At 40.2% G+C, this 18,571-nt stretch overlaps 1 long non-coding RNA gene across 2 annotated transcripts in view; it reads right to left on the bottom strand.

Moving 5' to 3' along the window:
* The window catches only part of LOC148319833 (uncharacterized), a 53,374-nt gene extending 36,535 nt beyond the window's left edge, over nucleotides 1–16,839 (bottom strand). For both annotated transcript variants that reach the window (XR_015839618.1, XR_015839617.1), the window contains exon 1: nucleotides 16,323–16,839. This is a non-coding gene — a long non-coding RNA (uncharacterized LOC148319833). The remainder of the gene's footprint in view (nucleotides 1–16,322) is intronic.
* Between the last annotated feature and the right edge of the window lie 1,732 nt (nucleotides 16,840–18,571).

Genomic DNA, 18,571 nt, shown 5'->3' with positions numbered 1-18,571 from the left:
TGCGTCACATTTGTATTCTCAACGGCAGTTCCACCGCAGGGCTTGTAAACCTTTAACAAGCCCATGACCCCACTTTTAATATCTACAATTCTGCAAATGGTGGCAATTAACTGTGAAATTGACTATGGCATTATTTCAAAATCTAGAGTCGAGAGCATGGAAGTTCAGCAGCACGTGTAACAACTATGAACATTGGAGCCATTATCGTGTCAACTGTGATGTAAGTCAGTGAGAAGGTCAACAAGAACACTGCAATCGCCTACAGCCAACTTGGTCCCACTTCCAAGTAAGTTAAATACTAGTTTTGCATACTGTTCATTCCATAATATTGTTACCTCTCACAAATAGGATTTTTACAAGATTACATCAAAATTCCCAAACCAATGTTCTTGAATTTCTGTAAAAGATAAGAACCCATTCCATTTTGATGCAGATACTGACATTGAACTGATTTTTCCCCTTTACATTGTCCCTTTTCTTTCTAGTGAATATTGAATCTTAACCGATAAATATCAAACATACTGAATATATTATATATTCCTTGTGATTGGCTAGTGACTAGAGGTGTCAAATCCAGGTCCAGGGAATGAAAACCCTAACACAGATGCCTCTACTCAACAGGCTAGTAAAAAAGATCCCGGGGAACTCTGCCCATGACACTCGTCCAAAGTCAGCTGGGATAGCCAAACGAGGGCTGGCGCCACCGACCATTAGGGCTGATCTGAAGAAAAAAAAAAAATTGATATCAATTTTCATCGATTTTCCTTTTCATAGCCCAATATTGATTAATAAAACCATATATGGTTACTTTTAATAATTCTTTTCCCCATAAATTTACATGGCTTCACGCGTCACATGAAATCTTGTCACTACGCGAAAATAGCGTATCAAAATAAAATGGTGTATGCCATGAAATCAGCGCCAACAAAAGTGAATGCAAATGTTTTTATTGTTTTGATCAGGTCAGGTTGAATGAAACCTATGCGATTAATGTAATTCTTATTAATATTAAATAATATTTTTACTAATGAACCTAGTTACAGCAAGCAGTTTGTACTAATTGCAGAATTAGTTCTTCAAAGAATGTCGTTCAACAGTTCACTGTTTGGTTTTGAATGAAATCCGTGATTGAATCGAAAATCAATCAAAGTAAATCTTGAGTCGAAAATTGAATTAAGTCATGCCCTTGGAAATTTGTAATTGATACTCTGCCCTACCGACCTTAAATACAGACGAAATCACAATAATTGATCAAATTGTTGTATTACAAAGCAGTTGGAACTGACTGGGTAATCAAACATGAATCAAGTTATTCATACAAAAAAAAAAAAAACTCCCTGGCCTGAATCACAGAGACAAAAACTCTTCCGCTTCGTTTGATATGGCTGCCAAGACAATCACCGAGCAAGCAGCTACTAAAAGAACGAGATACTTTGTGAGCCAAGCTAGACACTCTTGCAGATGAAAGGACCCTCGCAGGTAGAATGGAAGCCCCTCGTGACAGAAATAAAGACAAACACCGTTTCTCCGTCTCCACACGAGCAAGGCGAGCGCACAGCGGAGGATTTGCCAAAATGAGCTGCATGCGAGTGTGGCTTGTAATCCCCGCAGAAAGTAAACAGACCACAGAGGGTTTATTTGGAAGCCGGGGACCGGAGTCGACTGTCATGGTGTGCTGACGCTTTGAACGCTCAGGAATGGAGGAGCGCACAGCCAGTCGGGACAGGGAGCATGCATCTGTTTGGAGGCTTGGCCCGATTTAGGTGTCTGCGCACTTGTATTCGCCTCACAATGTAAAGTCCTGTTCCTGTCTTGTCCTATTTCTCAGTCTGACTAACTTTTCCTTCTCAGTGACAACATATTAAATTTTTAATGGACTCAGGACGAAAAGGGGGCACATAAAGAAGTTATATCACAACAATTACACAAGCTGATGTAAAACTTATGAAATTCTCGAGTCTCAGGGAAAATGAAAATCTATCTTTAGAACAACTACTGTAATGTAACGACTTGCTTTCTTTACTTTGTGCTTCTTTTTGTGTGACATTACTGGCAGCTAGACTGAAAAGCGCACAACTTGTGAGGTACTACTGCACAGTTTCATTTCAGATACATTTAAAAGTGAAACAAAAATTGTAAATCATTCCAAGGTTGAACCCACTTTTTTTGTACATACATTTCATACACAAAAGTGCTCAATGCGGTATATTATCGAACCCATAAACACGAGGTTTGGAGACGGCCACTCTATACCTGAGCCATGCTACTGGCTCAGTCAATTAGTATATTGTTGGTGTCAGGTGCAAACCTCAGAATCCTACCAAAGCATATTTTTTGTCCTCCTTTTGGAGATATCTGAGATCTAGAGGTTGTTGGTTCAATTCTCAATCACATTACAAAACCTTGTGTATGAAATGAGGGAATGTGAAAAAGTAAAATCTAACTTCCATTGTGTGGCTTTTTTTTAATTCAATAAAATAGTAAAAAACTCTTCGTATAAAATTTACTGTGAATATCTGAGTGAAAAAGCTTAACGAGATTTTTTTCAAGTCAATATCACTCCCCATTTTTTACAGTGAAGCTTTATATTCTCCCGTCCGTCTGCCTGTCGGTCACTCGGCAGCCCTCTCATCTCGTCAGCCGCTTTGCAACACACCACAACAGTGATGCCGCTTCCTCCAGCAATATGATTCTTCATCTCACTCTCTCATTAGCTCTCTTATTAACCCTGCCGACCGCCTTCTTTTCTTTCTGTCAAGGTGAAAACAGCCATGAAGAATACACAGTAAGAAATCCTTAAAAATTGTCTTAAAAAAAAAAAAACATTTTGTCGTACTTGACTTATTCAACTTCGGTGATTGCACTGTATTAGATAATAGATGGCACAGACAGTTAAAACATGTATTGCGAGCATCTGCTTTTAAATCAATAAAAGACAAATGCAAGTTCCTTTCTGAAAGCATTTTGTGTCAAAAGAGGAGGTCACACACACCTGAGCCAAGGAGAGAGCAGGTTGGAGGACAGGTTATTAGACTTTAAAACATTGAAAGTGCTGATGCGTGCTATCGATTTATATCTTTCATCTGTTCGATGGGGCGAATGCATGCATAATGACAATTACAGAGGGCTCTGATCTCTAATCTGCGAGCGATTCATTTTTGTCGATCCGTTCATTTATATTCATTAGCTTTTTGAACTTAAACGTAGCTTTCCCTTCACACAGACGAGGTCGGATGCTGTTTTGCTTTTTAACTTTGGCACCGCACCGCTGCTTTGCTTATATCGAGGCGTCCATCTCGTAAAACCCGAGCCATATCTGAGGAGGGTCACCTTGTCTGGCGGAACATCCAAACTTTTGGGGGAGAAAAAGGGCTGCCTCATCTCTTTTTTTTTTGAGAATTCTTGCTCTCACTTGGAAAAAAAAAAAAGCAGTAAATCATGGCATTTATTATGATTTCATCAGGGTTGCCAAGGAAGGCGGCTGCTTGAACGCCAGAGGAAGCAAACACATCGGAGAGTGCGAATGTTTCCCGAGGAGAGACAAAAAGAAAAACAAGAACCTTTGAGGTTTCACCGGTGCCTGACCCGGCAAACTGAGTGAAGATTTAACTGCAATTTTTAGACATGCTGACATTAAACGCTTGTGCTGTCTATATTTATGATGTTTGTTCAAACTTTTTCTCGAACTGCTAAGCCTTAGTAACCTTGTCAGGGAACTGGATCCACGAGGAAATTGTAACATTTATCTGGACTGTAGTGGAACAATGTTCCTTGATGCTGCTCGACTGATTTAATTCTTACCATAGGAAATGGAGCAAAGTCAATTCGTTCTCAAATCGTCACCATCATAAAACATTTAAAGGAAGAGTATGCAACCCTTCAAAAAGTCATATTTGTCAAAAGTGTCAGTGAGCATGCGTTTTTTTTCTTTTTTTTTAAAAAACAACAGTCTCACTTCCGATCTTGTGGAATTAGCGACATTTCTGCTCGAGAGGTACATCCGTTGCCTATTTTGATTTTAATTGAAACATTTAAAAAAAAATGAAACTTATAACCAATTTAGTGTTATAATAACACAACTTTACGAATTAGTCAAGGTACCAATGTACTAGCCATGGCTAACGTAGGCCTGTTTGCAATGCTAATGCTAGCTTAGAATTGCTAGCACTGCCATTTGGTTGAAGCTTGATATGCAAAGTGCATTCTCTGTGACTGTCATAATTTCTCACTTTTGTAATCGTGCCTGTCAATAGGGAACAGGGCTTAGGTCAGAGATTTGAGGGGATTCATGAAGGGAGGCTATATTCAGATCTTGCTAACAGTGCAAACTCCCCCTTTATAATAATTAATGTCAAAGTCAAATATACTCACCACTGAAACATGCTGCACAGACACAATATAAAACGTGCTTATCAATAAATATGAATATGGTGGAAAATTTCAGTTTAAGTCAAAAAATTAAACACAATCTAATTTGAAGGTAATAACTTGAGCTTTTTATGCATTATTCCTATTTCTTGAGATGGTAAATGTGGGTATTTTGTAAGCAGTAATCTACAGTGCAGTTTAATCACCTAAAACATAAAATTGGGAAATGTTTCTTTAATATTACTAGCGTTGATTGTTATACTTGTGTGATAATTTTTGTCGTTTTTTTTTTTTTTTTTTTTAATTAGAACAAATGGCAAGTACGATTTTAGAGGTTCCGATGCATTGCGATAGTGGCTGAGCTGCTTTACAACAGCTCAGTCATTCTTCACCGTTTTCCCTCTTCTCTTCATTGGCTGCTTGTCAAGCTAACGCCATTTACTTTACTCATCAGCTGAAGCTCTCACCTTCTCGGTGATCCGAAGGTCCCAGCGCGGATTAAAACGTTCACCCAATCACTTTCCAAGAATGTTAAAAGCATCTGCTCACTTTCTGCAACCTCTTTATCCAGACGGATTTGAGAACCGCACCATCTGACCCCTCGGGTGAAAAGACTTGTCCACACCACTGACATCTTAGAAAATGTTTTCTTAAGCACTTGACCCCTGGAAGGCTCTTCAAATTAAAAAGCTAACATTTTCTGTGCCATATCTATAAATGTTAAGATTAAAAAAACATGACGGTGTAAAAAAGCGACTCAATTTGAAAAAAAATAAAAATAAAAATTCTTCTACTGGCTATAGTGGGATATTCCATTGACATGATGAATAATCAGTGCTCTATTCTTCCTGGGCTCTCAGTGATCATAGTAGAAGTGCTATGGACAGCTCAAATTGACAAGTCTTTGGCTCTGATAAGTGAGCTATTGATGAGATGCTCGGAAATGTATGGCGTGATACTCTGCAGCTGTAAACAACGGAAGTTGTTAAAAAAATAAATAAATAAAAGTGAAATGCAATTGACGTGGTTTTGTTCAAAGATGGCATCCCAAAAAAATGCTAGTAATTTCATCATTTAGATTGATTTTAAGGGTTTTATAGCGATTATTTCGATGGCTTTCCTAATAAATAATGATTTTCATCCATTACAGGAGGTCAGCAGTAATTTGCATTCTATGTAATGGAGAAAATATTGGAACTAGCAACATCTGAACACTGTAAGATTAGATACATATTACTGCTTGATAAGGTTCTTTCTACATAAGAACATTTGAAAATGTGGATACATCTGATAGAGGAGAAACCTTTGTAGGAGTTATGCTTCAAATTAGGAATTTTGCTTGTGAAAATGTCTTCATCTATTAGAGAAACCCGTATGAGATGAAAACCAATCATTGATATAAGCCTGACAGCCATGAAAGAAAAAAAAATCTGATGGCGCATACTTTGAGCAATGCATCACAGCAAGAAAAAAAAAGCCATGCATGAAACAGTTCGAATCAAGTGCCAAGATTCCCCACCCATTGAACCACAAATCTTCTATGCCTATTCCGTCATGTCTACAAAGTTGTCGCTCAACATTCTCATCTTGCACAGAAGGTGAGAAATGTTAGCTTATTTCTGACAATTTGGCAGTTTCAGGTATAGGAGTTGCCAGAAATAGGCAGCATAGGAAAAAGCGAAAAAATTAATTACAGCATCTATGCGAGCTCAACCAGATTCAAATTATCCATTGTGAATGATTTGTCAGCATTTACATTTTGCAGACTATGTTCCTGGGAGTTGACAGAGCCAGTGTGTGGGTGGGTTTGATCGTGGGTGTCATTTGTGCTTTCCAGATTAATTCGTCACTAAATTACGCCTGACAATGTTAAACGAAAATCGGCTGATTTCAAGCGTTAACCTTGTCGTTAACAACCATGAGTCTGTCGCTCACTTATCCAGAGGGGGAACGTTTACTTCCTGGGTTCAAGTACCAAAGTCATACTGTATATTAATTTTATGATAAGAGTATGGCGGATCTGTTAATTGTATTTTCGGGACAGAATTTCAAGGTGTCATCCTGGTGGAGATTATGTCCACTTTTGTGGCCTTAGAATGTCATCTGGGTCCAGGTGGACTCAAACTGTGAACCTTGAAGTGGATAAAGAATCAACACCTCCAAATGTGAGGCCTCGGTGTTCACCAAAGTCCTGCTTCGGGTGGAGGAATTTAAGTAACAAGACTTTTTCACAAATTTAGGGCAGTTTCGGAAAGATGGACACAGACATCCCGGACGGTTTATAAGACTGCGTTTTCACATTGAATGCGCTTCCTGACGCACGACTTTCATTGATGCAAGCTTGGGACGATTACACCGGTGACAAAAGATGATTGAAAGTAAAAGAATAAGTATCAAAGAAGGTTGATTACCTCAAAAGAATATATGAAGGAGAGGGTGATAGAGATTTCCACTGAAGTTTTAAGAAGGACCCCAAAGGAGCAAGATGGATCAGAGAGGCCCACTGACAGAACCTTCAAAACCTTTCTGAAGCTGAGCATAGCGCGAGGCCAAGAAGTCAACCTCTGCTGACAAAACTACTTTATGAGCTGATTATGCACTTACTCCCTTCTCATAATTCAGTTGGCTCTGACAAACACACCACTTTACTTTCTCGAGCTGGTTCATCAGCTGGGATTTGCCGCTTCTCGTGTATGCAGAAGTGCAATGTACTTCCGCCCCAGCACGTCTTTACTTACCATCGCCTGTTCTGTATTCTAAGTGGGGTTCTAATTCTATTGACTCAACAAAAGGGCCAGAAAACAACTTGGTTCAATGTCAAAATAAGATTGATTTCACAGCAAAATGATCTAGACTCATGACAACGCTTGAATGCCAATCAGATAGTGATGTTCAGAATGTTAAATTTATGCAGCCAAAACATGTTTTGTTAGGAGTGGAAACAATTCTCCCCCCCCCCCCAGCCTTGTTTTATCTCGCAATCCACTTCCAGCGATGAAAATGTATTTTCTTAACAGTCTTGCACACCCAATTCCTCTGCCAAGCTGTAAAGTACATTAGATGGGGAATATGAGGCGGGGGAAGAGAGATCTTTTCAGCCATGACAGTTTTTTTTTTATATAAGCCATGTTGCTCATTCACATAAACAAACAAAAGTGTTTTATATTCAGAACGTCACACGCAATAGCTCAAACGCTCACGGGCTGCCACAAACAAACATATGAGCCTGCATACATTATTTTTACCAGATTACAGTGGCATACAGTAATTCAGCAGTACTGTTTGTGTTACGTTAGACATCCAACAAAAGCTTGAAATAATTCACTGATTCTGGCAGTAGCACATTAAAATGACGACTCTTGGGGATAGCATGCCTAGGAGGCGTGATCATAGCAATGGTGCGACTAACTGGGTCCAACAAATAATAAGGGTTGAGATTTTTTTTACATATACTCTACATATATATTTATTAAATTATATATATTTATATATATATATATATTTATATACTGCGTGAAGTTAAGCAAGACAACATGTTAGAAAATAATTCTAATGACCATTTCTATATATCAGTGATTGAAAAAAGGCTAATCACAAAAGTGATAAATTAACCAAATCCGCTGGTTGGCTCCAACGTCTATCACAGTGTATTTCATATGATCCTTGTCACCCTTGGATTTGAACGATTTAATAAAAGGGAAGAGTCGCTAACATATTAGTCCACAGATTCAGGTCAAACAACTGGACCTCGAAGAGTCCTGTACAGCCAATGAGAACGGGAACAAATAGAATAAGTAGAAATCTATCAAAAGTATTTCAGTTAAGGTGATAAATGCATCAACAGTGAAGTATTTGACATGGTAACTGTTCATCTCAATTTATCACAGCTTTGAGACACTCGCCAATACTGGACAAAGTAATTGGACACTCCTGGAGACATAATAATAATCTTCATGTTCTCTTAAAACCATTCAGAAAAAGTGTCAGATCTTTGAACCTAACACTGACTGATACTAATCCTATGCCTTATGATAATTTTACACTTTATGCATGATTGCTCCAAATCTCAAACATTACTCAATAGTTCCTAATAAAAATATGCTTTGTCGAAGCACGCTGGGAATCAGAGATATATAATAATATTTCCACGACTCGATTGCCTTAATCAACAAAAATGACCCAGAATTATCCAAAGTTGTTTATTAGTTGCACTTTGTTCTCCACTACATGCAGTATTACTTTCATGTCATAGACGCTTTTAGGCCGAGACAGCTCTGATGGAAAAGTATCGCAGAACACGATTTTCCTGGGAGGGATAACATTTCAAACTTGTTGAGATTGAGGTCAGGATGGATGATGGGCAGTTTGCGGGCTGCAGACAGCTGCTCTAATCTTGGCATCAAAAACGGAGGAAGAAAAAAAAAATAAAATCAAACATTCCCTCCAGGAGGACGCTGGTGATAATGAAGAAAAAAAAAGTCCCATCACGTAACACATCATTATCAGACCTCCCTGCACTATCATGGGCACAGGTGGAGGTAAGACAAGAACGAGGGTGCTACAAACTTGGTGAGCGAAAAAGGAACATTACCTTCTGTTTTCTGTCACCACTTTAACGATGGAAGATGATGGAAAAACAGCCGGAGTGCCGCCGAGATGCAAGTTAAGTGCAGAGTTTTGATAAGGCAAAGCACCGAGGGGATGCTGATATGCTGATTAGATGTAATGATCGGGAAAGTGGGAAAGCGAAAGACTAAAGGGCAGGAATAAATTAAATGAGGCGCTCCCTGGGGGAGGTGCAGACGAGCACTGTAGGTGCTTCGTGTGCACGGACATTCGATTACAATGACGCTATAAACTTGACTGCTGCCTGAACTGTCTTATCAAGATGTCCTCTAACAAGACATGGCGCAGGAAGATTTACAAGTACAATTCTGTGTTTTATTGTGTACCTGATACAAAGACACGACATGATTGATTTTCTGTCATAAAGTCAGCATCCAACCAAAACAAGCTCCATCATTACCGAAACATGCCACAAGATAGCGACAAGCCACAATTTATGGTTCAATGAAACTCCTCAACTCACCGACAAAGTTCATCGTCACCAAGATGGTGGCAAAGCACTATTTTTATTTAATCACACTCACACCAACATGTTCATTTCTTGGCAGAAAAATAACACTTTTACACACCAGCCCAAAAAAAAAAAAAGCATTGTTAATGTAACAATTCTGCACGACCTTCAAGGCAGTATTATACTTCCATCCATTTTTCATTCTTTGTCACTTCTATTCTGTTATTGTCTGCTAACTTTTTTATCACAGTGGACAGTTAATCACATTTCTGCTCCTGTGCCTCTGCATGCTTGTCTGAGTGATTAAAGTTTCACCACAGTCATTCACCGCTCCCCCTGTTGAGACCTTTATAGAATTAGATTAGTGGTGTCGTATAGGGAACAAGGTCACACTGGTATGTTGATGATGGAATGGGCTTGGAATAAATAAGTGCGAGCATGTGGAGCCCATCATTTTGACATAAAGGCTAATAATCCTAAACCACACCTTTGCATTTGGGATTTTGGGAAGTTTTTGTTTCCTAAAATGACTCAGAGAAAAAAAGTCTACGAGTCTATTGCACTCCATGTCTTCGGGAACATTTATGTTGAAGACTCACGGTTGATTAAATGTTGAAAGTGTTGCACTGAAGGAGAACAGGAGTAGTAGCAGCAGTAGGGGTGAATGGTGCCTAAGAGAACTTCAATCTACTTTCACCCCTCTAGATAGATGGGTCAAATTCAAAAGGAATTCTGGGGTGGGAAAGTTTCAGCAGCCGGTTTCGCACCGTGACTGCTGATAAAATACGATTGTTGAAGTTAATTAACTTCAAGCTGTCCCACAGGTGCCGCACAATGACCAGACGTCAAAGAATAAAGGCTCAATGGGCCAACCGGAAGTCTTTAAGTTAATATCTGGATGGACAAGAGTGAAGATTGAAATTGAGCACAAAGAGGACTGTCTGATCGATAATTGATTGATGAGAATCTGTTTGACTTTGTGGAATTAGTTGATGATTTTGTCTTCAAGCAGTTGAATCCAAGTTGAAAGCTTGGAAAGACTGAACAGGTACCAGAAGTAATGGATGCAAAACAAAGAGCCGTTGTTGATACATCCTTCCATCCATCCATTTTCTGTACCGCTTCTCCTCACGAGTAGGCGGGGGACAGCCTGAACTGGTTGCCAGCCAATTGCAGGGCACACAAAGACGAACAACCATCCGCGCTCACACTCATACCTAGGGGCAATTTAGAGTGTTCAATCGACCTGCCATGCATGTTTTTGGAATGTGGGAAGAAACCGGATTACCCGGAGGAAACCCACGCAAGCACGGGGAGAACATGCAAACTGCACACAGGATGGCCGGAGCCGGGATTGAACCCAGGACTGATGCTGTCTCTCACTGTGAGGCCATCCTGCTAACCAGTCAGGCCACCGTGCCGGCCGCTGTTGATACTGCGTCAATTAAATACATTCACCAAGTTTGTCATCATGATGCAGTTGATTTCCACGACATGGAAATCGGAAAACCGTGCAATGATCCCTGATCAGCCGTAAGGAACATTTCCCGCCGTAGTATCAGGTATCTTCAGTGTGAGCTAATTCAAAATCTATTTGTGCACAACAATAATTCTATGCTTATTGGATTTGTGTGGCTAGCAGAGCACCAACAAAAGGAGGATTAAACCAAACACTTTGACCTTTTTTTCCTGAGCTGCCGCAGTTATCTTGGGTGACATCTCTTGTAAAAAGCTGTTGGGTTCTTGTTTTGACGTAAATGGTTGCATCGAGATGGATGTAGCGAGAATGTCAAGTAATCTCTGACTCCATATAGGAGTGTAAATTGGCATCTCGGTGGTGGACCGTATCAGCCTGTCTTACCTGTCCGAATGAGGCCAATAATAGCCTATCATATACAGCAGCCGCGAGAGAAAGTACCATCAATCAGTACTCGATGACAAATGGAGCAGGCCTGAGGCTTACTTGCGTATACGTGTAGCTATGAGTTACATCACAGTCAGTGAAAGAGCGGCTTTTAGTTCCTGTTTGAAAATATTTTATACAATAAGCACAATATTGTATTCAAGTGTGAGTCGCAACTGAGGAAGGCAACACGTGCATTTATCCACCCACAGGTAAAGATGGGCACCTTTTGCTTAAGCCTTGATTTGACCGTAGCATTCATGGTCAGTATTCACGGGAGATGAAAGGAACAGATCAAACACCTTCTCTCTCCCTCTCTCATCTCTCTAGCACTGCTAATCCACAGAATTTCACAGATGGCCTGACATTTATCTGCCCTTGGCTTTTACACAGAACGCAGTGAATTGAAATATTGCTATTACTGTCTGTGTTTTCACTCAGTAATTTGTTAATTACCTATAATGACATCAGTATATGGTGTGAAACAACGTGCAAAGACAATTGCTAGAAGTCAGTGTCAACTTACGCCAACGGTACTAAAACTGCTGGGTCAACTTCATCCCATAATTACGTAATGTTATTGTCATTCATACAGTAAAGCACGATCACTCAATCAAACTCTTTGTAAAGTGCTTTACATGATTAAACCCAACCACACTCCCACAACCTGTCCACACAGACATTCTGACTTTAGTCTGGATTTAAAGCATCCATCTGAGGAAACACTATGCCAAAGAGCCATTTGCACATACAGGACTTCCTCAGAGGACATACTGATGGGAAGTCAACAAGCGTAAAACAAAATTAGGACAATAAAACCAGTGAGAACTGGCGGTGAAACGCAGGGATAGATTTTACGCCCTGTAGTGTTTAGTTCGTATAGTCTCCTCTCTGACGGTTTCATCAGGAGACATGGACGCATGTGTTCAAACTTACTAGAAAAGCTCTTTCAGTAAAGAACGATAAAAATAAAACTAAAAAGAAGTCAAAATGAGTGTGCTGCACCAGAGAGGCCAGAAAACATTTTGAATGATCTCAGTGTATGGGTCAAGTCTGGTCAGGTTGAGTACTGACAAATATAGCTTCACACAGCTGGGAAGAGAAAGTGTGTTTGTCAAAGAGACGTAAAAAGCCTACTTTGTATGTCTTTCATACACAGAGACCTGTGATCAAGTGTCACAGATTTTGACGACCTGGAATTGAGGAGAGTTTGCTCTGCGTCTGAGTCTTCACCCCTCACCCTCCTACGCTTTGTGTGCGCCGGTGTAAATATACTACAGCTGCTCGGGCCCACTGGCAGGTAATGAGAAGTTTATGTGTTTTCATTACTCTGTGCCTGACAACAGAATCACTCTGAGGGCCGCTGGCAGCCAGCGGAGGCTGGAGGAATGCAGTCAAATCAGATTAAGGAGCTGAAATATAGTGTGTGCGGTGCCACAGGTGACTGAACAAACGCAAAAAGCTCAGCTGGAAGGAGCGACACCCAAGTCGCCCCCCCCCCCCCCCACACACACACACACGCGCAAAAAGTTAGGTCCAGAAGTAACATGGAGAAAGTTTTTACAGTTTTAACTTTTTATATCGCGCCACAGCAGAATTCCAGGGGTGATTCAAGTGTAGTCAGCTTTCACTTAAGAAATTTTACAGAAAATGCATTTATAGCATTTTAAAGTCATTGTATCCCCGTGGAGTTCCTCATTCTGACATGTTTGTAAATATAACCATTTTTGATTAAAATAATTTGGCTGAAATTTACTGTAGCATGCTCAATTGGATTGAGATCAGGTGAAAAGGATGGTCACTGAAAAATCCAATTATCCATTTTCTAAAGCGCTCGGCATTATAGCCTCAGCTGAGATAGAACTTATTCCATCTGACTTTGGGCGTGAGGACCACTTGAGTATGAAGCAGATTTAATAATCTCTTGTCCGCTAAAGTAAATGACAGAATAATTTTCAAATTGAATGTAACTCCTTCTCAAATTGATGGATGGAACTCGGTGGTCAAAAAAAAAAAACTCATCATGATAACGAGCCACATGCTGCTTTGTCAAGTTAGGTCTCATGTATGAGTATTTTATTTTGGTCAATTTCCGATACCTCTGCAACGTGAAAAAACATTACCTTAATCATTAATTAATTTTACTTTAATCCAAATTCAATTAAAAAATAATAATAATAAAAATTTTAAAAAAGAGCAAAGCAAGTTTTAAAGTGTGTTAGCTTATGATATATGGTGATTATTTTTGTTGAGCCTCTTAGCATTCAGGTCAGTGCATGTTCGGAAAGATTTCGCAGCATTTCTGAGTTTTGGAGGACGGAAGTAGAAGAGCGATGAGAAATGTGAGTAAACGGGCTTTTCGGCTACAGCACGTCCTCCAGAGACCGTCGTCTATTTTTGTAGGCTGACAAGCGTGTTCCGTCTCAGAGCGATGTGCATGAGAGAGCAGTTGGGGGGCTCGTGGGGGGTTATGGAGGGGTTATTGGGGGTTCCGGTGAAGACAGAGTTAATCAGGGCCATTTCTCTCTCAAATATTCCCTCTCACACACGCACACACACTCAAATTCATCTCCCCATGGAGGCCATGCTTGTGACTTCAAGAGCGGAGCATTTGCTTTGCCTCACATGCGGATTCACGTGACAGCTGGGCTTTGCATGTGTGAATATGCAGATAAGGGGAGTTTGCGCATTGGCACGTGCCTGTTGGGACTTGGAGGACATGTTGAAAAAAAAAAAAAAACATGGTGGATGATTATGTTTGTGTGTGTGTTTATGCATTTTTGCAATGTTGACATATGTTCTATAGGTTGAAGCAAGGATGTTCTTCACGCCAAACATCTTTGGGTTGTCAGACAAGACAGAAACAGCCAGTGATCTCGTCAAAAAGTGTATTCCAGTCACTTTGCTTCAAATCTTCCGGACAAATCTAAAAAGTACAGAAAGTGCGGTATTCTTTCTTGCCTTTTTAACACATCCCTGAAGAGACTTCTCAGAGAAGGCCCAGCGTGACAGCTCAAAGTTGCGAAAAGGAGAATTCAGTTTGAAAGTCCTCATGCCTGTTTGAAATGCTACAGCAAGCAAGAATGACAATAGTTGACATATTGACTTCAAATTCCATCTTTGGGCTCAAACATACTGCAGGAGTTTTACAGACCTCAAGAAAAGGTCGGCCATCTTAATGGTGGATTAATTTTACAAAAGAGGGCTTAAATCCAATTTGACATTCCGCGTTGGAGAGCTCTCCTGGGAAGTTCAGTGACTTGATGACTGACTGACGCAGCTGGACATGCCGTGCTGCTGCAGTGATTAACCTCGTGCTTAGCAGTCACAAAGCAGGTTAAGTAGTTTAAACCCAATTGGGAGTGAAAGACGGCTAGTAGGAGAAGACGAAAAGCGTGAAACAGTTGCGGAATCAGCTTTTTATCTACACCGGCAATCAAAATGTTCTTTCCTCTGTCCTGATCTGCGGGGCTGAAGTGTTTTAATTAAATATGTTATACTCAAAGGTGCAAGGGCACGGGTGAAAGTGGAGGTAAATGTGGGAGGGAATGGGAAGCAAACCACCAAATTAGTGCGAAACTTCATCCTGATTGAACTTTTGTATTTTATGACTTTCCTTAATTTGACTCCTGGTTGTTTTCGCCTTCATTTAGGCAAATTGGCCTCTTAAGTCAAGAAAGAGGCTACTTTCATTGACATCTGGAAATCAAGGACCATGAATTTTTCCAAACTTCCAAATCTCGTTGAAATCCATCAAAAAGTCAAAGCACACTTCAAATTTGAAAATGACTTGTGTCGCGAGAAGTGTGGAGAAAATAAAAAGAAGGAAAGACAAAGGAAATAGACTATAGAAAAAAAGACAATGCAAAATAAATCCGTTTGACACCTCTGGATTAGAATATTAGCGCATGGTGTATTACTGCATCCAAACTTCAAACAATCTGATGGCTCACCTTCACTTACATCTTCTGAAGCAGGCAAGAAGTAAAGTACTCAAGTCCGATGGGAGGATACACACAAGACTTTGACAGGGAACGCCCACATTTTAGGGTTGCTCCACCCAGACTGCCTATCTGGCAAGGAGGTGTTTTAAAAGAAATACTTGAAGCCCTGAGTGATTTACATGTTCTTTTGGGTTGAGATCAGGTGACTGACTTGGCTGCATTAATTTTCTCTTAAACTTCACCTCATTACAGTCGCAGTCGAGCTGAATGCTGTCCCTGCTGATTATTTGATACAAGTGTGGTTCGGATGCATTTGAAAGTTCTGAGGCACTTTCAGGGCTTCAGGTTAAGGTCAAACAAAATTGGACAGTACTTTGAGGGATGTCTCTCAGAGTCAAACTTTTTTTCTCTCCAGTGCTAGAGAGACAACGTACCTTTGCCTTAATAAAATATGCCAACATCAGCCTCGGGACATCTGTGTTATTCTTTGCAAAGAGGAGTCATTCATTTCAGTTTAGGAAGTGCATTACAAATCCCCCATGGTCAGCACTAATGCGACGCTTCATTTGGACCGTGACAACTCTATGAAAATCATCCTAAGTTGATGGGAAGGTTAAGAGCCGACTATCTGTAATAACACGGTTGCCGTTTCCTATCATACTTTCGCCATCTTAATGACTTTGTGCCTCTGGGCGTTTATCAAAGCAACAGCAGATAAATCATCCGTATCACAACATGGCGACTCAGAGCAATCATTTGCAATTCTGAGTTGGGTACACATATATCCTTCGAATACAACACAGAGAAATAAAGACGGGAAGGTGTTGAGTTTTGTGGTCATATTGTTTGAATTGAAATGTAAATATTTGTATCTGGAGTTTCCATGTCCACCAATCAAGTGTGAAATCACTGCCTTAGTGAGAAAATGGCGACGCCTTCAGGTTTTGTCGTTCACTTTACAGCGATCTCAAAATACAAAGTAACCGACACCCCTCCAAGTGTTTTTCCGTATAGTCGTAACTTCACTTACTGCATGAGCACATCTTGGCGATAAACTCAGATGCGGTTCCAACTTCAAATTGTCGTGCTCGCCGGTCGGCGAGGAGGGGGGTGGACCCAAGAATGCGAGGAAGCAGGGAAAAGGGTAAACTAAAGGGAATTTATGAAATTAATCAAACGAGGACAGACAACGGGGCGTGGACAAACAAACGTGGCAGGGTGCAAAATGACAAAGACAAACTAAACGTGACTAAACAGAACAAAAATGACAAGTAACGAGGACCGTGACAAACAATGGGGATCGTGGGCATGGGCATGGGCGAGGGCATGGGCGTGGGCGAGGGCGAGGGCGAGGGCGAGGGCGAGGGCGAGGGCGAGGGCGAGGGCGAGGGCGAGGGCGAGGGCGAGGGCGAGGGCGAGGGCGAGGGCGAGAATGAGAGTGGCCGTGACAGTCCGTACAGGGAGTAATGTTCCGACGCTGAGCTGTCGGGATGAGGTGTTCAAATAGTCCAGTCATTAAGTGAGCAGATGGGGATCAGGTGTGTGACGGTAACGGGGAACAGGTGCGTGGCTGGTGAGGAACGAGTGCTGAGGGGAAACGCCCCACTCAGCTGACAAAAACAAACACACATGGCGTGGGGGAAGGAACGTGACAAAAACAATAACAAAAACACCTGACATGACAGACACGGGTCATGACACAAATTACAAATTTGGGTTTTGAAACTAAAGTGGAACCGGAACTCAGTCATAAGCAGAGAACCTCCTATAAATTCTTTCTAACAATGGATGGTGGAGGGAAAAAAACTTCATTAGTCATCAATCTAGTTAGTGAATCAACAGCGCCTCCGCTGGTTGCAACTATGTAAGTGCAATTCATTTTATCTCAAATTGCTATAAGACAAATAAATCAATTCCATACAAAGAGACAGATTTTGTTCATGTAATAACACGAGAACATTTTTTAATCAAAGATGCAAGTCGACTTTACCAGATTATTTTTTTTTGCGGCAATTCTGAATCTGCCCCTGTTTTTTCTGTAGCACATCAGGTTTTAATAAATATAAAAATAGTGACAAACCTAACATGCTAGAAAAAAAGTAGTATTTTTTAAAAGTTCATGCTCGACTTTAGAAGTTAACACTACTACAAAATAGAAGTTGAAAACCACTCATCACAATGCCATTACAATTATTTCTAAAAGGCGGCACGATAGTTTTATTTTAATTTGTCAGTCTGCTGCTCGTGAAGCATGAGATGCTTTACGAGCAACTATTTTTTTTCTTCTTCAATGGATTTTTGTGAACCACATCCTCAGAGTCAAGTTGCCTCATTACATGCATCTCCATCTCTCGCTCGCCATTTTCATCTTCGATACTCTTTAATGCCCTGCCATGCGTCACATTTTCTTCATTTCCTGTTCTCAATGCTTCTTTTTTTTTTTTTTTTGGCTGCCACCATCTTTTTTTTTTTTTCTTTCCACACTGCACAATACATCAGCCTTATTTTAATATTGAACTGCCGGTATGCGAATACATAATGTATTCTGTTTATTAAAGCCAGTTCATAAATTCATCAGGTTTGCTGTGGAAATGTCTTAATAGAAGACTCATCAGCTTTACTTGCACGAGTTATTTTTTTAATTAACATAACTCTTCCACATTTTTTTTTGCCAAAGTAAAATCTAAGTATTATTTTACCAACCATAATATTGTTAATTTAAAGAACGGCATGTAGCATCATAAGCTAACATGATGCTATCAAACATGCTAATAAGGAAATGAAAACTAAATTTAATGTTCGCAAACATGAGTTTTAGGAGCACGCGCGGCTTAACGGTTTTTACATTATTTTTGAATGGTCGCCTCGTTTTTTTAAAGACCGACAATATATTTCACTCTCGCCCAAGCCATCTGTTGCTACTGCTTTGGGACAATATTAAACGTTAGCTGTGTATTCTAATTTATGGTGGGAACAATAAAGCTGATGTTTTTCATCTTAAGTCATTTTATTTGGCCTTCGCTGTTTTTGCCCAAAACTGTTGAATTAAATTTTTTTTTTTTAAATTTGGTCCAAATGTTGGCCCAGATAGTAGCTTTAGCTGTATTTTATCGCCTTTCTCACTCGTCTTCCTTCCCCAGTAGTCCACACTGATTTTTTTCCCCTTATTAACATTGCAGATGGTAAAATCAGGCAAGATGGTGGATTAATTTGAGTCACCGTAGTCCGTGTCACCATAAATATTGCATCGTTACAATTTCAGGCATGACTCACGAATAC

The sequence above is a fragment of the Idiotropiscis lumnitzeri genome, chromosome 17 (genome assembly GCF_059441095.1).
Source record: "Idiotropiscis lumnitzeri isolate Australia: NSW breed Sydney's pygmy pipehorse chromosome 17, RoL_Ilum_1.0, whole genome shotgun sequence".
Classification (NCBI taxonomy): domain Eukaryota; kingdom Metazoa; phylum Chordata; class Actinopteri; order Syngnathiformes; family Syngnathidae; genus Idiotropiscis; species Idiotropiscis lumnitzeri.
Note: the sequence above shows the minus strand (reverse complement) of the source record. Positions and strands in the feature narration are given on the sequence as shown.